The 17927-nt window shown below is 39.9% G+C and overlaps 1 protein-coding gene across 3 annotated transcripts in view; it reads left to right on the plus strand.

Annotated features, from left to right (window-relative positions):
• The window catches only part of LOC111861706 (ATP-citrate synthase), a 78352-nt gene that overhangs the window by 3879 nt on the left and 56546 nt on the right, over positions 1 to 17927 (plus strand). Inside the window, exon 1 of one of the 3 annotated variants that reach the window (XM_023846490.2) lies at positions 12050 to 12152. The exons of the other annotated variants lie outside the window; for them this stretch is intronic. The gene's annotated coding sequence lies outside the window, so the exon portion shown is untranslated. Of the gene's footprint in view, positions 1 to 12049; positions 12153 to 17927 lie in introns of those variants that run through there. 3 annotated transcript variants of the gene reach the window in all.

Here is a 17927-nt window from a genome sequence, read left to right on the forward strand (position 1 = left end):
ACCATTCCTCAAAAAGTGATATAGTAAATTATAATTTAATTAAAATTAATGTAAGTAAGTCTATTTTTACTATTGCTACCGTATAAATTGACCGCCTCTTCGGTCTAGTGGTCAGAATTCCTGACTACAGATCCAGAGGTCCCGAGTTCGATTCCCGGTGCTGCCAGATTTTCTGAGAAGCAATGGGTTTGGAACGGGGTTCACTCAACCTCGTGAGGATAATTGAGGAGCTATTTCAAGGAAATAGCGGCTCCGGAGTTGAAAACCGAAATTAACGGCCGTGGGGATTCGTTGCGCTGACCACGTGACACCCTCTATCCGCTAAAGTAGGCAATCACTTCGCCGATAAGCGGCGGTCGCTCTGTCGGTATAGTTCGCTTGCGGACTAAAGCCACGGAGTGTATTTTGTTTGTTTTACAGTATAAATTAAATTTGTATTTGAAAACCTATCCAAGCCTACTTTCGTGGAATGAGGGGTAGTAAGAATGGAGTAGGAAGGGTGGTGTGTGTAGAGTAGATTTTGTTTGTGTTTCTGTGTGGAAGTGTTATACTGTGTGTTCTAATTTCAGCTGATGTTGAGGTTCCTGTATTTTGTTGATGATGTGTTGCTGATGTTGCAGTAGATATGGTGTACCCCGTTGAGTGTTAGGAATGGACTTCTATTTATTTATATTATAGCGTGTAGAGCCGTTACTATGCGATGACCGCGAGACAGCCCCGTTTATAGGCAACGGCTCGGTTAAACATGTTCCCGTTGCTGGGCAGCAGAATCTTAATAATGCAACAGTTGGACTACAGCAGTGGAAGAGCTGTGATTTCTATGTGGTCCATGCCAAGAGGTTATAAATGAGACGAGGTTTGGAGCTTAGTCAGTCGATAGTTCTGTACGGGAGTCTGTGAAGAGACAACTTGAGCCGGAGGCAGAGGAATAGCCACTGTTGGAGCTGTTACCAGGAAACGTCTAGTAACCGACTGAGAACACTAGACTGTATGCCGTAGTGAATTATAAAGTGTGGAAATAGCAGTAGTGTTATAGTTATTTGTAGTTACGACCCATAAATGGCCAGTAATCTATTCACCAATCCAAACCCAGTCTATAGTCACACATACTATATGACAATGTTATGGCTGTGTTGTGATGGACTGATATACTATATATAGCAGAGTTACGCAACAGGATGGCAAACACGCATATAAAGAGAATATAATTTTTGCCTGCACTGGACCCAAAGAAGCAATTATTGGATTGCAGAGTGGGTGAAACATAACAAGGTACTACCACAGTGTTAAAACTAAGTAAACTTCAAAATGTGGAAAAAAAAAAAAAATGTCAATTGTCGAAGTGAACATTTAATGAAGTGTAATTAATCAAATTGCACGAAACGGTTTATAGGGTTGTTGCTGTACTTTTAGAAGACGTCACCCTCATTACTGAAACGAATACGTGCTAAAATCTGATGTAATTAGGGCGGAAGTTTATCTCCGTGTCAAGACACCAACAATATAGCATACATAAGCATGTATTCTACACATAAACATGTAGCAAGATTAACAGGATTTATCGGCACTCTCTTGTCCCTTTGAACAAAGAAGGCCGGAGAGGCCGAGTTAACTGTGAAAACTAATGGTTTAAGGGTCGAAGGCTTTGGTGCGGTACGTTAATTACATTTGCGTATAAAGTACTCGTGGGCTGTTTTTTTAGCTGAGCTGTAGATATGAGTTTCTCACACTGCGTAACTAACGCTGCTTTGAATACGTGTTAAATACAGGCATATTATGTAGACTGGTTTCGCCATATGAGCTGTACATATGAGTAGAAGTTTCTTATGTGACTATTGAATCTCTTCTGTCCCATGGTACCTCAGAAAGAATTGAAGTGGGTTTCTAATTTCGTATTGTATAACAACAACGACGACGACTGAAAATGTTTAATGGATAAATTGATGAGCCGGGATAACTCAGTCGGTATATGGCGACGAGTTACGGGCTGCATGGCCGGGGTTCGATTCCCAGCAGGGGATTTTTCTCTACTCCACAGCGTCGAGACCGACTCGGGGTCCACCCAGTCTCCTGTCGAATGGGTACCTCNATAGCTGAGTTACGCAACAGGATGGCAAACACACATATAAAGAGAATATAATTTTTGCCTGCACTGGACCCAAAGAAGCAATTATTGGATTGCAGAGTGGGTGAAACATAACAAGGTACTACCACAGTGTTAAAACTAAGTAAACTTCAAAATGTGGAAAAAAAAAAAAATGTCAATTGTCGAAGTGAACATTTAATGAAGTGTAATTAATCAAATTGCACGAAACGGTTTATAGGGTTGTTGCTGTACTTTTAGAAGACGTCACCCTCATTACTGAAACGAATACGTGCTAAAATCTGATGTAATTAGGGCGGAAGTTTATCTCCGTGTCAAGACACCAACAATATAGCATACATAAGCATGTATTCTACACATAAACATGTAGCAAGATTAACAGGATTTATCGGCACTCTCTTGTCCCTTTGAACAAAGAAGGCCGGAGAGGCCGAGTTAACTGTGAAAACTAATGGTTTAAGGGTCGAAGGCTTTGGTGCGGTACGTTAATTACATTTGCGTATAAAGTACTCGTGGGCTGTTTTTTTAGCTGAGCTGTAGATATGAGTTTCTCACACTGCGTAACTAACGCTGCTTTGAATACGTGTTAAATACAGACATATTATGTAGACTGGTTTCGCCATATGAGCTGTACATATGAGTAGAAGTTTCTTATGTGACTATTGAATCTCTTCTGTCCCATGGTACCTCAGAAAGAATTGAAGTGGGTTTCTAATTTCGTATTGTATAACAACAACGACGACGACTGAAAATGTTTAATGGATAAATTGATGAGCCGGGATAACTCAGTCGGTATATGGCGACGAGTTACGGGCTGCATGGCCGGGGTTCGATTCCCAGCAGGGGATTTTTCTCTACTCCACAGCGTCGAGACCGACTCGGGGTCCACCCAGTCTCCTGTCGAATGGGTACCTCTTTGGAATTCCCCGGGGTTAAAGCGGCCTGGGCTGATCACTCACTTCAATGTAGTGCCGAGGTCAAGTATGGTGGAGCTATATCTCAACTCCCACAGTATCTTCATAGTGCTTAATTAATTAAGCGAAGGGACAGCTTTACCTTACCATACTTTAATTTGTATTTGATTGAATAATTTGTCCATACTTTACAAGAGTCCGTAAGTTGGGATTCCACCACGATGTATTGGGAGATTGGCATGCTTTACGAATACAGTCACTAGATAATTTCTGAGCTGTAGTGTTTTATTCAGATTTACTTATGACATATCTTGTTTTTTTTTAAAGACGATTTCCATTTTGTTGCACCTTCCGCGCTGAAGTAGACTGTACAAGAGAAGCACTGCTCCAAATTATTGGTAGCAGTCTACCAGACTGCACGATGTTACATTCCAGAAGACAGTCATCTTAATGTTTTATGTAATTTTTTTAATGCTATTTGGGTGGGACTAAGTCCCTTGTATTGCGGCCACTTCTGGCCTATTGTACCAGCCCCAGATGATAGGTGAGGGTGATTGTGGAGCAGTTGGTGGAATGAAGATTGGCAGGGGAAACCGAAGTACTCGGAGAACACCTGCCCCAGCGTTACTTTGTCCACCACAAATCCCACTTGACCAGACCCGGGATCGAACCCGGGCCGCCGCGGTGGGAAGCCAGCGACTAAACGCTTGAGCTATGGCGCGGCCGTATGTTTTATGTAACTGTATTTCGGATTAACATTCGTGTATCCTTCCGTGCACATTCCAAAATAATACACCCACAGTTGGTAGTGACAGATCTGGAAATATCTTTTTCGCGTCTCCTGTGTTTGTTTTCGTGGTTCAGAGTCACAGGCAGCATAATTGTGGTCGATTGCTGTGTACTGGAACATTGATGCTAGGTGAGGCACACTCACTGACAGATACAGATTTCAAGAACATAATATTAAAAAAATTTAAAGTTAAAATTGGTTGAAATTTATGTTTTACGTTTTCGGTGCGCTTCTTCTTGCCCTCTTCCCTTCTCCCCCGCATGTTTCGGAAATAATCGTATTTTAACCTTCAGGATAAGATATTGTGTTGAGGATGGGGAATGTACGGTCGATAACTTCCTACGTACGTATATTTAAACTGCGAAGTGCGGTGGATGTATTCGTCGTAATGAAAGTTGCTCAGTTAAAGTTCTTTGTTTTTGTGTTTGGCGGCACGGGAGATGACCATTTAGAATGGTTTCATAGATCTCGGCCCGTCATGTGTTCTTATCCACTTTGGGACCGAGCAGGTTGGTGCGGTGGTATAGCTGTAGATTCTTATGCGGGAAGTGTACGATTAGAATTTCGACCAGGACACGGGTTATCCTGTTTTGAGGTTTTTATGTCTTTCCTCAGTACCTCGATTAGGCTACGATCGCTTTTTTCCAAGCCCTTTCCAATTCATCGTTTCGTTGGGTGCTGTATACTCTTAGATGCTGACCGTCCTAAGATACACAGGAAGAAAATATTCACATTGGGAAAGGTTGTTATTGCGTTTCTTATCATGCCTTTCGATACTCTGGGGCACCAATCTACAGCCTAACAAAAAAAGGCAATTTTGGGGAGTGATTCCTGAGGTTTTAATAACCTGACTCATTGAAACAGAAGCTCCAAGGAAAAAGAGTATTAGAAAGATGAAGTCGATGACAGTTGCAGCGCTGTGTGAGGCGTGTATCGTCTAGGAACGAAGGAACAATGCGGTCGTCGGTTTTAATCCCGTTGAAGTCATTAATGTAAATCAACGTTTTTCACTGTCGTATTCCTTTGAGATGGACCAGTTCCCTCCAAGTTATGTCTGTAGGGTTGCTTATTTTTAAAAAGAGATTCATTGTGAATCGTAAAGCTTTAGAGCATGGTTTCTCGAACTGTCAGCCGCAGCCTCCCAGGGGGCTGCTTCTTGTTCTGAGCGTGGTTGAGTTCTCAGGAATTGTATTGGATTTAGTTGTGTCCACTCTGAGTAAGATTTAATCATTATGTAGCCTTCGGGAAATGCAGTTAGAGCCGGCCAAACGTTACGCGAATTTTATCGTGATTGTACAGGAACATTTTATAGCACATTGCAGGCGTAGATATAATGTTAATTGGGTTTCTATCGTGACCGAACATCGTGAAGGTTTGCGGAAAATTGTGTATTATTTTAGGGGATCACGGTATCACACGGTATCAGAACCCCAAACTTAGATGATCTAGTCTGTAAATGCTAAAGAAGAAGAAGAAGAGACGTTAAATCAGATCAGTAATATCAACGTATTACTACGTATTTATGTTTTGAAATCAAGTAGTCGATTTGACATTTTATGGTAGCTGTTTGAACTGCGATAGAGTTGAAAATAAACATTAATGCGGTCATTGAACTCTGAACCCGTGCTTGTGTGCTTTCGTTTCATAATCATTTAACGTTGGCATTCAAGCTCTTCACCTGTTCAGTCTCTGCGCTGTTACTGGATGGACTGTGTTTCATAGAAACTCTCTCGTGAACTTGAGCTGATCCTTATCTGAACATCGTTCTTGGCCACAGTGAACATTCTAAAGGATTTGGATTCATTATTCAGTTTTTAGATAGTATATCTTGTCTAAAATGACACCCTGTAAGTTTTTAATATAAAACGGTGAATGTGAACTTCGTCGGCTCGTTTACACTTGATATGTAGGATAACGAGGTTGAGGGTCGTGACTTAAGGATTGTTTTCTTATTCATGTTTCTACGATTTGGGCAGTTCTTTAGTTGTGTAGTTTCGAATTAGATAATGGTCAGTTAAGAGGAAAGTGGGTAGGAGCCGTAGTGGTCTATTTCACTGCACCCCAGTATGTCTCAAGTAGCCGAGTAAGGTAAGGTAAAGTTGGCCCTGTGCTCAACGAATTAAGCATTACGCCATGAGTGCGTATGGGGAAGTGGATGTATAGATCCACATTTCCTTGACCTCGGTACTAGCCGGAGGTGAGTGGTCAGCTTCACGCCCCGGCCGCTTTACCCCCGTGGAAAGAGTCCCCGTTACCCATTGGATAGGAGGTTGGGTGAACCCCAGAGCCGGTCTGGACGATTTGGAGAAGAGAAAATTCTTGACCCTACTGCGACTCGAACTCCGACCCCTCAGCCGTCCATCCCGTAGCTAGTCTTTATACCGACTAAGCTACCCCGGCTCAAGTAGCCGAGTAAAGCTACCAAATGCTTGGTTATGATTCGAATCGGGAACTGTTCGACTTGTTACCGTCGTACTAATCTGTTCGGCATTATCCGTTCATTCACCTGGAGTAACTGAGCTAAACGACGAATTTAGTATAGCCGATCTAAACTATGAGTATTTTTAAGACGGTTCATATAAGGAATATAGTTGTTGAGAACTCTTTGTCCCCTAGACGTTGCATTCCCTCCTCCTCCCAGTAACTTTAGAACTATTTAATCGATGTTTAAAAAAATCCCTCCATAATTTTGTCAATACAACACACTTCTACATGATATGCCTACCCGAAAACAGGATCCACATTAGCAATGAATCACAGTAAAAGTTTGGAATCGTCAATCACTCCTTCAGTTCCACCGTAGTGTTGGGGGTACTTTGGAAAAGTAAAAAAAGTAAATTCAACCTGAACTGCGTGATATATAATAAAAGCGCTGTATTTGAGGTTTTATGAAAATCTTCCAAAGGCCTTTGAAGATACACATGGGAACAGGGTTCTTGTACATGTTGATACAAAGTACTATTCTCAGACTTTATGAAGCTGTTTGGGAGATATTTTCGAGAAGAAAATGTAATAATTGTTACTTGATTCATCAGCCTTGTCGAGATATGTTTCGCCGCTATTTAGAAAAATTAAATAATTGTTCATTCTTGTATACATTCTGTTGTTTACAGTTAACATGTTTATTTATTACTTTTAATTGCCGTGGATGAAAAGCAAATATTCCAAAGTTATTAGTTCCTTTCAGTTTCAATTTTGCTTTACGTATAACACAAATGCCTGGTTGTGTATTGGCACATGGTTCCACGTATTTCTTCAGAAGAGTTTCTGAGGGTTACGTAGGATTTGAGGTTCTCACAGCGGTGGTTGTGACGAGTCCTGTGTTCAGGGATATAATAATGCTATGTAGTCCGTTGGAAGTCAGCCGACGTTTCGGAGGAAAATGCCTCGATCTTGAGGGCCGAAGAATAAGCCAAGCAAGAAACGAGTGTTTTCGGCGATGCATACCCCTATGAAGAAAATTAAGTGGGTTCGGATGAAAACACGGATTTCTGTTTATCGGACCCTAGCAGCTGATCGATGTATTAGAAAAAGGCTTGTCAACCAATTACCCACATGGAGTGAAAAGTTTGGATGGAAGCCATTGTGCGGAAACCACATGCCTTCGCTAACATTAACGGATGAATTCTCCAATGAAAGGGGAGGTGTTTCCTTTTCTTTTGCCTCCCCGTCCAATTCTGCAGCTACTCAAGAATTTCCCAGCATTTTATAGAACGCGGAGGTTCATTACCGTGTTCACAAGAGCCCTCCACTGGTCCCTATCCTCAGCTAGATGAATCCAATCCATACCATTCCATCTTACATCTCTATGATCCATTTTAATATTGTTCACCCACCTACTCCATGGTCTTCCCAGTGGTCTCCTTCCTTCTGGCTTTGCCACCAATATCCTGTATGCATTCCTGTTTTCCCCCGTTCGTGCTACATGCCCTATCACTTATGGTAGTCGTGTACAGCAGTGGTTCTCAACCTTTATACGAGATTTCTTAACACCAAAATTAAACAAAGCCCCCTGTCTCTTATTCATATTAAAATTTAAATCACTCAGGTTTCGAAACAAGCACTAACACACTGCAATGCGAACTTGCGAAGAAACAGTATTCAGTATTACTAGATTTGAGAACCGGATACAGACTGCCTTGATCTTCAATTTCAGTGGAAACATTTTCTTTATACTTCCTTGCTGATTGGTCACTGACATTTGCAACACAGATGTTATTTCTCTCAGTTCTGAGAACAGAGGATATGCCGCCCATTGTTGTAATCGGCTTGCAGGCAATTTTTATGACTGGTCATAAACACCAGTATTGCCTTTCCCGAATGTTGAGAGATTTGGATGTCTGAAAATTCCCGATCATTCATGGATACTTCCATGTTTAAAAATATGCGGCTTGGTCACTGACATTTCTACACAGATTTAGGTGTTCTGTGTCTGAGCTTCTCGACACAAATATTATTCTCCTCAGAATATTTCCACTGTAAAATATTTATTCATGAAAAATTCTTAGAAAATTAAAATGACAAATTTCAGAAGAGCCTCTCGCGGCCCAGTATAATTGATGCCAGGGTCCACTACTGGGCCGCGGCCCGGCGGTTGAGAAGCACTGGCCTACAATACCGGTCCAAACTTTGGCGCTCTCTTTTTTCCGTCAGTTGAACAGCGTTGAGTAGAATGAGAATTCACAGTACCGGGCCATGTAGGTTGTGAAGATTGTTACTCGACTTCTCGTGAATGTTGCCTTATCAGCCCAAAATGCAGGGCACAGAAAGGCAGGTTTATTCACAGTTTTATGTAGAATCCGCCGACAGACCTGGAGGCGAAGGTTATTGTCCCTTAGCTGTAGTACTTGAACAGATTGTATATTAAAAGGATACAAGTACTTCTCATGTAGTGGACATCAGACGGCACCCAGAGAGGCTATTTCATATGCGAAACGTTTGAGGCATGGCCGCTGATATCGTAGTGGCCGGTAAGAGACGCGCCGTGTTGCCTAGTTTAAATTTAACAAATAAAAACCAGGGTTTGAAAGATTTCAACGTAATTTATGAAATTTTAACCAAGAATTATTCCAGATTTCAAGTTAACATAAAGAATTTCAACAAATTTTCAAAGATTACACATTAATTTATGGAAATCTATCCAATTTTTTTACGATGCTTAATCAATAATTAATTTTAATCAAAATTTGAGGGATTTCATGATAATTTAAGGAATTCTAACTAATTTTGACCTTATTCAACCTAATTCATCTAATTTTAACCAAAAATTCTTTCTCGATTTCAAATTAATATAAATAATATCAATTATTTTGTGACAGATTTCACACTAATTTTGGGAATTCTAGCAAACTTTTTGACGATTTACATAATAATACAAGAAATTTAAAGGAATTTTGAACGATTCTAAGTTAATTTAATGAATTTTAATAGAATTTAAAAGAATTCAACGAAATGTATATAATTTAACCTAAAATTCTTTGACTTTTTCATGATAAATAACGTATTTCGACAAATTTATAAAAGATTTCACTCTAATTTAAGGAATTCCTTCGAAAATCTGATAAATACTGTATTTTTAATGAATTTTAATAAAATGTTCAGTCATTCTAAGTTAATTAAAAGAATTTAAACAAATTATGAACGAAATCAACCTATTTTATGAAATTTTTTCCGAAAATTCTTTGACGATTTCACGTAAATATAAGGAATTATACACAACATGTGAAAGTTTTCATCCCATTACATGTTTTCCTTTCCAAATTATTGATGATTTCCACATTATATTAGTGATGGTTAAGTCAATTCTGATTGATGTTAAGTTAAGTCCGCTTCTGCAGTTTCAAAACGAGATGTGTGTGCACGAACAAACCTTTGTTGAACCCAAGTGAAATACGTACGTAGGTGAAGGGTCTCTCTCTCTCTTTTTTATGTGTAAAATCACATAGTGCAGGGTGGAGTCCAGCTGGGTGCACTCGGCACGTCGTCCACTGATTAGCCTGTTGTACCTGCCCCCGGTGATTATGATGGTAGAGAATTTGGTGGAATGAAGCTTGGCAGAGGAAACCGAAGTACTCATAGAAAATCTGCCCCAGCGCCACTTTGTCCACCACAAATCCCACTTGACAAGACCCCGGGCTCTAACCCGGACCACCGCAATGGGAAGCCAGCGACTAACCGCTTGAGCTACGGCGCGGCCACTTTTTTGTGTGTAGGAGCAAACCCCGCAATTCTGGCCCAAGCGGTTAGTATTTTAAAATTTCATCCTAGTCATTGTGCATATTTATTCGAGGCAGTCGCGATTTTAATAACAGTTCTTGGACAGTATATTCATAACATAGACTAAGGGCGAGGGCATAAGCACAACAGACGGTGCGAGGGCCGAGAAGGCCCACCCCTTATACATTCATACATTCAAGACCGAGGGCATACCAAGGAAACTGGCAACCGTCTTCTCATAATTGCGTTGCCGCATGGTTTCTTAGTGTCAGCTGTTCTATAATGTGTTTTTTTTTTTTTGAGATCCCCATTTATTTGCAATCTGTATAAATACATTTAGCAAATTGTTGTGNGTGCGAGGGCCGAGAAGGCCCACCCCTTATACATTCATACATTCAAGACCGAGGGCATACCAAGGAAACTGGCAACCGTCTTCTCATAATTGCGTTGCCACATTCTTTCTTAGTGTCAGCTGTTCTATAACGTGCGTCAGTGATTAATTTGTTTCTTAAGATGGCACGAAAGGTTGACGAAGCTGCTAATTTCGTTTTTGTGCAGTTCATTGAGCAAGAGTCTGGTATGTATGACAAACGCCAACTAGATTTGGCTTGGGAAAGAATTTCTCATGAGACGAAGGAGTCTGGATCCAGGTTAAGTTCTTTCGAAAGCGCCTCAGTTTAAATTGTCACAGAACGGATGAACCTAATGTTTTCTCTTCCTAATATTGTATTTAAGCATCCTGTTACATTAATATATCATTTATTTCACATATATTTCCATCTTAAATACAACATATTACATAGTCACCCTTCTTCCACATTACATGGTTCGGTTGCATACGGCCTTCTGTCCTGCTAAAACTGTTGCACTATATATCAAAATTTCGTATCGCGTGTGAACGCGATATTTAATGATCAAAATAAATTAACCTAAATTATAACAAATTGATTAACATCCCAGTATTTCCCTCTTGTTCGTCGTCCTCTCCTCTCACGCCCTCTCAACCGGTCTCAACTACTACCATATTATGACAGGATCAATAGTATTATCTTACATTGCAGAAGGTAAGTGCACGAAATTAAAAAAATTCAATCATGCATTACGTCGGACGAACATGCCCACTTAAGATGATATGGGCAACTAATCAAACATGAGTTTCTTCAGTGTGCGCCTGCTAATCAGGAAACCAGCCGCTAGCTTTAAATCGGCGACAAATCTCGGAAATTGCGGTTGCCAGTTTCCTTGGTGTGCCATCGCCTTAAGACTGATGTTTTTGATAAAGCATAGTTGCTAGAAGGCCCAAGCTTTCTAAGCAGTTTCTGTCACTTTAATTTGTTCTAACACACTATCTCGAATAACACAGGTGTTAAAGAATGTAGCAGTGTGGGAGAATGATTTTATAATGGCCTATAATCTGGTGAGGTTATTGAATTTTCAATTGAGCTAATCCTTCCAGCCGCACTATGGCCCTGCCGTCGACTCAGTCTCTAACAAAAACGAGTACCAGGAATCTTCCTGGGGGTTAAGGGCGGCCGGCGCGTAGGGCTGACAACCTCACCGCCATCTGTGAGCCGATTGTCTAGAAAATGCAGGAGCCTCGACGTTTCACAACCCTATAGGTCTCCGCGGCCTCTTACGGATATAGCTTTACCTTTACCTATATTTTGATGTGTTACCAGTAAGCATACTTTATGCAACCCTTAGGGCACACCAAGGAAACTGGCAACCGCAACGCAACCGCAATTTCTGAAGATTGTTATCAGCCTGAGTTGACAAATGTTACTGAATGGAGCAGCGCAAATTGAGGAAACGGCAGCGGAAATTCCGGTTGCGTTGCGGTGGCCAGTTTCCTTGGTGTGCCCTCGCCCTTATATATAAACACATTCCCCAAGGCAAAGAAAAGGAATGTTGCCAGACTCCAGGCGCTAGGGTGAAAGCGTACAGTCTTCATTGGTGTTATGTTGTCAGGATTGGTTAATACGTCACTGTCACGCCATTTGTAGAAATTGAACTACGGTTAACGTGTCGTGATCTTTCCGGCGTTGGGCATTGCAGAAGGTTTTTTTTTTCAAGCCTGGAATCTTCTATGCACTGACTTTAGTGGCGGTCGTGGTCTCTAACGTTGGAAGTAAGTACTAGTAGTGTGGACTTAAACGAGCATTTTATTGCAATTATTGTGCCGTGGAACGGGATTATCTTAATCGCATTTATCGTGTGTTACTTTATGTATGAATCGTCCTACTTTAATCACCACCAGTGAAAATTAATGAGGCCACAATTTCTAATGCCAGTTGTCACCCGATTTCTTCATTTATGTGAGGATATTCCAAGTTCCATTACGTGTTATTTGTGACAGTGTATCTGCAAGTTCGTGTAATGATTTCTTAATCTGTGAACCCAATTACAGGATTTCTAGATGAAGTTCCGCGATGTTTAATTACTTCCCGCCAGCAATTACGAAAATACAGCCGTGTGAAAATTTCAGGTCGAAACATGTAAAAAGTCATTCGATGTAGAATCATGATAATCCGTATGATGGTGGACGTCCCGAACATATGTTACTTTTATGCTGGTCATGTATGTTACATACGGAAAATTAATGGGACATGCATGTACGCACACGTAATGTCAGTTAAGATGCACATTGAAGGTCAGTGTCTGTTTTTACTCAGCTGTCTTTGTTACCGGCACTAATACAACTTCATTTCGAATTTGTGTGGCCTTCATTATATAGGTAAGAACATCTTTCTAATAGTGGTATAAAATTTCTGCGAATATTTGACCGTTATCCTGTTAGCCGAATTATCAGCTTCTAAGAACTACAAGGATGAAGGATATCAGAACTGCGGTGCTGGTTTCCGAAAGGCAAGCAAGTAGACAGAAATAAGAATATATACTATTTGCTTGTGTGTCTGTGTGCTCCTTCCTAGGAGGTGAAAAAAGTAGCAGGTTTTCATTACATTTGGTGGAAAGGAAGTAGTTACTGGAGATTATCTTGTCGTTTTTAAAATTCTACAGTTTCGATTCGCATGCGTCAGCCTTAGGTGAGAGAACACTAGCACAGTTTAGTACAGAATAGTCAAAATGTATGTGATACCCATAGTTATCAATGTATATTTCCATTTAGGCGCAATCTGTAAGCACACTTGAGCGGCCTCTGTCGCCGCCTTGACCACCTGTCAGTTCAGATACTTCGAACCAGAATTTGCTGCGTGAATACTCACGCGACGAACGAATTCCACCACTAGACGTTCTAATTTAGAAAGGAAGGTCATTAAGTCCGTAGCTGGAGGCGTTTGCCACGAACACACATAAGTTTTAAGATTGAAGAGTTCTGTCATTTGGGAAACAACGCCGTGTAATCAGTCGAAGTCAACCGGCGTTAGGAGGAACATGGCGCCTCCATGTTCAGAGTCGAAGAGTAAGTCAAGCAAGAAACCAGCATGAACCAGGCAGCTTTGCTTGCCTTCTCTTCGACTCTGAAGAAGGAGGCATGATCCTCCAAAACATCGGTTTTCTTTCGACTGTCTACACGGCGTTGTATGCCAGAAGATAGAATTCTTCATTACTGCTTCTTTTATAACCTCAAACTCTATACATTCCAAGCCCTTTCATGAGTAGGATCATACCTTTTACAATTACATACACCGATTTGATAACTCATCGTCAGACGGAATGTGTGTGTCATTTGCGCCTCGCACCAGCCATTGTGGTTGAGGATGACCATTCTTTGGTTAAGGGGTTTCGTATTTTCAGCGTTTCCTTTCCGCTATAAACGGCGAGACGATTGGTCACGCATTGCTGTTTTTCCAGAATTGTAAGTTTATGGGTTCGCCAGCGGTAGGAAATGATGAAATGCGTGTTCTCTAAAACAAATATATTTAAATTATATTTACTAATGTCATATAGAGATAATATTAACAGCTTTCATACCATCAGGGCCCAGAGACAGGACATACAAATATGAAACGGTATCCCCTTACTTGTCAAACCAGTAATTCAACATAGCTCACATTCTAAAATCATAAAATTTATAACGAAGCATTAAACCCAAGTAGACCTACAGAATATTTTATTTAACATGGTGGATAAAATATAAGGTATTCAATTATTGCAGAGTTTAGTACCCCGCCAGTAGTAAATAACAGGAAACCACATGAATACGATTTCATCATGGCCAGACATTGGAAACCAGACATGATTAATATACGAGTACGTACGAATGAAGCCACTGGTCTGAAGACTTTTAACAGTCATAAACCTTTAGGTTAATGGATTTTTACGTCCAAGTCGAATAAATACTTTACCGATCATTCGTCATATACGAGCTTAATTATCACCAGAAGTACGTAGTATAGCTGATGTTCATAAATGAAATTGGATATGATAGGTACGGGCTCAGTATGAACTGAGACTGTTAAGGTCATAGCAGTTTAGAGATTCTGATGATGTGCTTAAAGTACAAAATGAAGGTTTCTTCCTTTGATTAATAGTTCTTATGAACAGACAGCTGAATTTGAACGAACTCCCACATTTATGTCTTCGGTTGGCAATGACTGTCGTTGATATCCAGTATTCAAGCAGAGAAAGCCGCAGGGCTGTGCTGTTCTCGTTGTGTATACGGAAGAGTTGTTAATTTTGTATGTAATGCAAACTCATTGAAGTGCTTCAAAATTATGTATTGCAGAGCTCTGAGAAGATTTCGGGAACGCAGAAAATAAACATCAGTAATTTCAAGTAATAGAACCGGATATTGCAATATTAAACCCTGCCGTGCTCTCAATCGAATGTACGAGTAATACATGTCTGTGAGTTTACCTGCTTTGCCATTGGAATGCGTGAACATTTCCGGTTGTTGTATCTCCGGCTGTTGAAGTATGTTAGCTATGTGGTGATGTGACACATGACGGAAAGAAAGACATGATGGTATCTAAATAATTGGTGATACTATTCGTTCTGAGAAAAATAAGCTGTTTTACCGCATTTCATATCTTATGAGTGGGTTTTCCAGGTGATACGTGACAGATAATTTAAATATAATAAATCTGTAAGTGTAAAACAAAATAAATACATTAATTAATTTACAGTTCTACGTGATATGTGGCAGGTCTTTTTGCAATGAGCAGTGTATCACCCTCACTTCACATCACTCTTTACAGAAACGAAACCGAACTACCATCCATTCCACTGCTTGTTTAATCCGAGAAAGAAAAATTCGAGAATACTAGCCATTCATGTAAGATTTGAGGTTTTCACGGCGGTAACTATGAAGAAAACAGCCTTCTGGGATGCGGCGCCGTGTAGATATTGTGTTAACCGACGTTTCGGAGGAACGTATCGCCTCCATCTTCAGGGGAGAAGAAAAAAAGAAGAAAATCCGCGAGCAAGGAACAAACATGAGCAGGTGCTAATAGACATGAAGATGGAGGCGATGCGTTCCTCCGAAACGTCTGTTAACACAATATCTACACGGCGCCACATGCCAGAAGACCGCTTTCTTTACAGTAAATCATTCATCTTTCTCCGTTGTACATTTCAGTTGCAAATATAAGAAGCCATACATGTGACATGGACTTACACTCGGACACCGTTGTAAAATTGTCACAAGACCCTTAGTTGCACTACTACATAAAGCATACCAGTCGCGAGATATTTTGTTAGATGATGTGGATCTCGTGAATAAAATGAACGGAAAAGCGTAGAGAAATATGCGTATGTTTTCTTTTGTGTTTATTTTAACGATAGGTAGATTAGTCGAGTTTCGCATCAACGTTCAGGCGATTAAAGTTAGGTTTTATTTAGCTTTCATTTCATATCTTGTAGGAGCCGGCGTAGCGTAGTCGGTATAGCGACTGGTTACGGGCTGGATGACCGAGTTCGAGTCCCGGTAGGGTCAAATGTTTTCTCCAAATCGTCCACACCAGCTCTGGGGTCCACCCAACCTCCTATCCAATGGGTACCGGGGGCACTTTCCCCGGGGGTAAAGCGACAGGGGCGTGAAGCTGACCACTCATCTCCAGCTAGTGCCGAGATCTCCATTTACATTCATTTTATGGTATTGATGAATTTTTTGATTACAGGGTTAAAAAGATTGATAATTGATTTTATTGGGATTATATACATAAGTAATGAAAAGTTAAATTACAAATTTTATAATTTTAAAATTATGTTTACATAAATATTTTAACATGTATTATATTTTTTGTAATTATTATATTTAATTGTTATATTGGACTATTGTCTATATCCTGAGTCTTACGACCTTGTAAAGGATTTTTGACATGTAAATAAATGATAATGATAATGAAATGATAATCAAGAAAGTGTGGATCTGTAGATCGACTCCCTCATACGACTTCATGGCGTAGTGCTTAATTCGTTGAGCACAGGGACAACTTTACCTTTTACATTTTTACCTTCATATTTTGTAATCCAAGTTCTGCATACGAAATCCTTTGCACCGCAAGAATTCCTGAACCAGTCTCATTTTCGATGGGTCGTCACCACCACCACCAATGATTCCGCTACTTTCTTTTCGGAAGGAAATCAAGTGGGTTTATGAAATGGCCAAGCTGTCTGTGCTTTTAACTTAACATCATTTTTAAATTTAATTGTTTCTTGCATCCTGTTGTGTATTTAATCAATATTAGAGTTAATTTTACCGACCACACAACACGTTTTTATTTACTGTCACACTACATGTTTCGACCTCAAGAGGTCATCCTCAGGTGTACGAACACAGTTGCACAATCACACGCAATCACATTCGTTTTTCCACTTATTTTGATCCTGTAACCTGTTCAGGTCCACGCTCAATAATATGTGTCAAGTTCTTCTTATAAAATATAAGTTAAAAATACAAATGTTAAAAGTTAAAATTTAAAATTTAGTTCACTGTAACTAGTTATATTATTACCACTTGGTTAAAAAGTTCATGAATTAAAACTTCATCTCATCACATTGACTGCACTTTCACTTTGAAGGTCTTGTTGTTCTTCCGCGTCTTCTGATGTTGGATCTATTACGTTCCTTGTCATGATGGCTACTGATTGTCTTCATGAACTTTTTAACCAAATGGTAATAATATAACTAGTTACAGTGAACTAAATTTTAAATTTTAACTTTTAACATTTGTATTTTTAACTTATATTTTATAAGAAGAACTTGACACATATTATTGAGCGTGGACCTGAACAGGATACAGGATCAAAATAAGTGGAAAAACGAATGTGATTGCGTGTGATTGTGCAACTGTGTTCGTACACCTGAGGATGACCTCTTGAGGTCGAAACATGTAGTGTGACAGCAAATAAAAACGTGTTGTGTGGTCGGTAAAATTAACTCTAATATTAACATCATTTTTCTTGGCTTATTGTGGAAATTTAAGTATTCGCCTATAATTGAAGTAAAAAATCCCTGTAGGCCAGCAGTTATTTTATAACGTGTAATGCGATGTTATTTAAGGTTCTTTAAAGTTGACACATTCGCTGATTTATATGCATATTTGTCACTTCCTCTTGCAGTATTTTGTAATGTATTCAATCGAAATTGCAAACGTTAGCTTGATTTATCTTAAAAGGTTATGTGAGGTCATTACAGACTGTTGCTGGTAATGGGCACTTCGGCAGAGGTCTGTGACTAAATATATTAATTTTGAAATGAGATAGCCATTTGACCCATTGACGTGCATTTGTGTAAACTTCACGGTACTGTTGCTGAACACCCGATCTGAGTGTACTGTAGATAAGCGATGACGGTTCTTTTAAGATTCATTGTAAAGAGTGGTGTAAGTTTGGTATTTGTGTTGTGCCGTGTGCGCTGGGTTCTATTCGATGTTTGCATAGCATGAAGTTATGATGGGGAGATTTTGTCCGTCCGCATGTTTCAGCTTACAATAACTGAT

The sequence above is a fragment of the Cryptotermes secundus genome, unplaced genomic scaffold (genome assembly GCF_002891405.2).
Source record: "Cryptotermes secundus unplaced genomic scaffold, Csec_1.0 scaffold235, whole genome shotgun sequence".
NCBI classification, from domain to species: Eukaryota; Metazoa; Arthropoda; class Insecta; order Blattodea; family Kalotermitidae; genus Cryptotermes; species Cryptotermes secundus.